Source organism: Eschscholzia californica, unplaced genomic scaffold, assembly GCF_041429995.1.
Source record: "Eschscholzia californica isolate CP2 unplaced genomic scaffold, dmEscCali1.0.p SCAF_215, whole genome shotgun sequence".
Taxonomy (NCBI): Eukaryota; Viridiplantae; Streptophyta; class Magnoliopsida; order Ranunculales; family Papaveraceae; genus Eschscholzia; species Eschscholzia californica.
Genome location: NW_028238327.1, coordinates 12,501 through 17,500, shown reverse-complemented (window position 1 = coordinate 17,500; position 5,000 = coordinate 12,501).

Below are 5,000 nucleotides of genomic sequence, written 5' to 3'. Positions count from 1 at the left end.
ACTTTCTATTTTTCTTTCGAATTCAAAAAAATACTGAGACCCTTTCATTTTCTCTGATTTTATCATAGTTAAATGTCTGGAATCAAAAGAATCATAAGAAAATGAAGAATCAACAAGCAAGGAAAACGAAAAGCTTTATTTTTTTATTCCTCACGTCCAGGATTACGTCCTGGATCATTAGATAGGAATCCGAAGATGAAGAGAGAAACAAAGAATATCACTACTGTGTAAACGAAGAGTTTGAGAGTAAGCATTACAAAATCTCCAAGATCATTTTTGGAAAAAAGGGAATAGATTATCCATTTTTATACCACATATCCTATTTTGACACCAAGAAATGAAGTGGTTTCTAGAAAAGAAAGGAATTTTCAGAAATTTATTTGTAATGTAATAAGATTCTTTCGTTACCAAAATTATCTTTCATGACCTAATTCGATATTTTGATTATGGGGGACCCTAAATTTAATAGGGTCCTTGTTAAATGGAAGTAGAAGATCAGAATGAGGAAATGAGGTGATCCAGATTCATCATGACTATCCAAGAATTTAAATGTTTGAATCAAGGGTTGATAATGTAAAACTTAGCTGATCTTATCAATTGTTAGAGTCTTTTTTTATCGAAAAAATCATGAATGTTTTTAGGACAGTAGTAAAGATCTCATCGAAAACTTACAGCAGCTTGCCAAACAAGGCTAAGAGAAGAAAGAGCACAGGTATGACCGGCATAACATCTACGATTGGATTGAAAAAAGCGTAAGCCTCAGGCAATTTGGCGAAGAAAAAACTACTCGAATGAAGGGCAGAATTAAGACAGATACAGATCAAACTAAAGATATTCAGCATAACAAACATTTCCTTCTTGGAGATAATTGCATTTTGATTGAGTTATTGATAGAAGGGAAAAAATGAAGAAAGTAAGGTAGACCAAAATTCTTCTTTTTCTTTTACCTTACCCAATCAAAAATCCTTCTGTTCTCAAACGAGAATAGAAGGAGTCATACTTTCATACAATATCTTAATTGAATTATATGTAATGATCAATAAATTCAGTTGAATTCTACAACTACACGGGTCAAATCCTAGCAACAATCTAACCTATTCCATAGATATTTGGGTGGGAATTGACGAATAAACAATACCGATATTAGTGTTTATTAGTGTCCAAATAGAAATATAAATGGGGCGTGGCCAGTGGTAAGGCAACGGGTTTTGGTCCCGCGACTCGGAGGTTCGAATCCTTCCGTCCAGAGCAGTCCGATTCTATCAGAATAAAGATTTTTCTCTTTAACAATCGTCTCTTTAGTTTAAGAATGTAATGTTGAATATGAATATAATGTGATCCTTGTTTCTGATTTCTATTGATTCTTTTCTGAATCATATCTTTCCTTTTTTCTCACAAACCAATCAGCGTAAATGACATGCAGATGGAACTAAATCCATTTGTGAGCCGACTAGGCTGAGAAATAGATTAATATTAAAGGTTGAATTCAAAATCAAAAATAGGATGAGCCGTTCAGCGTCTACCCGTCTCGCTCATATTCATAATTACTTAGAAAAACTTTATGGCCTATATCTACTGAAATTATCAATGACGCATTTTTTATGGAAATGCAAAAGAAAATCTTAGATATTCCCTATATCTAAAGTAAATAGGGTAGTCCAATTACTAATTCTCTATGGATTCCGGAATTCTAAACATTCTAAATAAGAGGGAGTTTTTGGTACTGATGGAATTTCAATTCCAGGACTCAATTCCAGGACTGGGATTAAGAGTAAGAAGGCTTCTAAGACTGGGTTGGCCTAAAAAAAAATAGCAACAACGGATTGATCTGGACTCGTTTATCTTTGTCTGTCTGCCGGATCTCATTAACAAAAAAAGTTCAATATGTAACAGGTGTATTTTCTTTGAACCTAATTTTTGTATTTAGTAGCTGGTTCTAATGATTAATTGTAAATCAATGAAAAGATTCTTGACCTTGAAGTCAAAAACAAAAATATATAGAAAATTAACCAATGCCGATAGTATATGTATTGTATACATTGTTATTGTTCTATGTCAGTGACATTTCGATTTTGATGAAAAAGATCTGTGATCCCGCGACTCCCTCCAGTGACAATTGTTCGGTTTATCTGATGAATATGGAAAGATCGTATTCTTCCGATTTTTATTTTCTCAATCAGATTAAAAACTAACGCCCTAAACCTTACCTTACACGAGTATTTTCTATCTCTATCTCACCCCTCCCTACAAAAAAAAGAAATCAATTGGATTTGTTTCTCAATTTATCTATCTAGTTCTAGTTTGAATCATTGATGATTCAATTGAAAAAGAAACATATATTTCTTTTATGATGATCAAATTTTGCTCTCTTTACTTTAATCAATGAGATATCTGATAAACATTTTTATCGACTCGTTATGATATGATTGTGATAACCTTTTGATTGATTTCGAAATCCAATTTGATCTTTACTGGAAAACTTTATTCAAAAAATAATAAAAAATAATAATGATATCGAAGTAGGAAATTGGTTAAATTAAACCCTTTTAATGATTCTTTATGAGCCCTTGGTACTCGAAGAAGTGTGAGGTTGATTAATTTATTCTATCGATTAACTTACGGCCTTTCCAGTTCATTGGACTAGTTTATTTGGTTAATACTTAATATTATATTAATTTATTCATTTTGTTGCGGGATTGGGAATCTAATTAAAGACCCTTCTTTTGTTTTCTTTAATTGATCGTCTTGAACAATCTGTTGAAGATGCAGATTAAAGAAGAACTTGTTTATTCGTGTTCTTTGATAAATGAATTTTTTCATTCATACAATAAAATAGGCGGTTAATTAAAGTGAATCCTTGCTGAGACTTCTCCAGATAAATAATTACCTTTCTATATAGAAAAACAAAGTATAAAGTGTAGATTACTATGTACCAATTGAGCCAATGACTATTCATGATTCCATATTGAATCAATTCCATACCGGTTCCAAACTAGAGGAATGTTATGGTAAAACTTCGTTTAAAACGATGTGGTAGAAAGCAACGTGCGACTTGAAGGACATGATCGGCTGTGGATTCTTACACCCACCATTTTATATAGAAATGAAGGTGCTCTTGGCTCGACATAGTTTGTTCTGTTCCACTAGAACAACCCCTATTTTGTTGGGTTGTAAATAGTACATGATGGAGCTCGAGCAGAAAGTATTGATTCATTTCTCAAGGGCAAGGATCTAGGGTTAGTGTCAATTAATAAGTTGGAACAACTTCGTAAATATATCTTCGAATTAGAAATAGAAAGGACCCAATTCGAACAAAAGTTTCAAATAAACAAAGGAAATTTTCTTGGAATTGAGAAAACTATTTCGATCAAAACAAAAGTGTATCGCACGGGAATCAATCGTTCATATGATTCTTCGCTAGAAAGAAATCACAAAAGGTATGTTGCTGCCATTTTGAAACGATTAAAGATCACCGAAGTAATGTCTAAACCCAATGATTCAAAGCAAAGATAAAAGATCCCGGAACAAGAAAACACCATTTTCAATTGTCTTACTACAATAATTGGGTCAGAATGAGGAATAAAAAATGGATTCTAAATGAGACCAAGAAAGGGGGTTAGAGACAGCTCAATAAAGAAAATTCCTAGGCCTAAGGATTTTCCTTTGAGCTCTTTGATAATTATAGAACTTGAGTTATGAGTACGAATGATTTTTTTCTTTTTCGGGAAGGAAGAAAAAAAAACGAATGAAATCATAGTTTAATGAATTTGAGGATTTTATTGATCTATTTGACATTATATACACAAATTCGAATCATTCTTTCTCGAGCCGTACGAGGAGAAAACCTCCTATACGTTTCTAGGGGGGGCATTGTTCATCTACATCTATCCCAATGAGCCATCTATCGAATCGTTGCAATTGATGTTCGATCCCGAAGAGAAGGAAGAGATCTTCGTAAAGTGGGTTTTTACGATCCGATAAAGAATCAAACTTATTCAAATGTTCCCGCTATTCTATATTTCCTTGAAAAAGGTGCTCAACCCACAGGAACCGTTTATGATATTTCAAAGAGGGCAGAGGTATTTAAAGAACTTCGCGTTAATCAAACGAACTAAAATTAATGAAAAAAGAAAAAGAAAGAGGGGGTCGCCCATATGCTAACTTTGTTGAATTTTTTTTTTTTTCATTATTCACTCTTTTTCTTGCTCTATTTATACCTATTTACTATATGTATCGCTCTCATATAATTATAATCCGATATTCTAGAAATAACGATAAAAATACCTTTTCGTGATATGAGACGGATAGAAAAAGGATTGAGTCAATAGATGAAATAAAATAATAGGATCCAAAAAATTATGGGATTATTCTCAATCGGATGGTTTTTGTTGGGATTCCACCAAGAAACAAGGAGTCAAGTTTGCTTATTTACCTTTAGTTATATTAAATAAACCCGAGATTTTTCCTACTCCTTCCTTATTTTTTTATTTCAATTTAATTTCTTATTTTTTTTTTTTTTTTTTCAACGTTCATATTGACAATAGGGCATTGAACAAATATAATTGGATCGTGGATAAATAGATCTATTTATCCACGTCCCATAAGTTTGGTTTTTTACTTTATGAAAATGATGTCTTCGTTGGATTTGCTGTGACACAAGAGACCTTCTATGAATGAAAAAATAGATAAAATAAAGAAAAAAAGGTCTATAGATTTTCTATATTTATCTGGGAATTTCTTCTATATTTCATTTGATCTGTTCATTTTTATGTTCATAATTGACCATAAAATGCTTTTTTTATTTGTTGATAGTTCAATCTTTTGATGGGGTCGTGCGATCCAGTCTCTTTCGTATTTATTTTTATTTTTGTCGTATCTAACACCGTAACCATAATTACATTATTCGGGTTGCTAACTCAACGGTAGAGTACTCGGCTTTTAAGTGCGGCTAGAATCTTTTACACATTTGGATGAAGCAACGGATTCGTCCATACCATTGG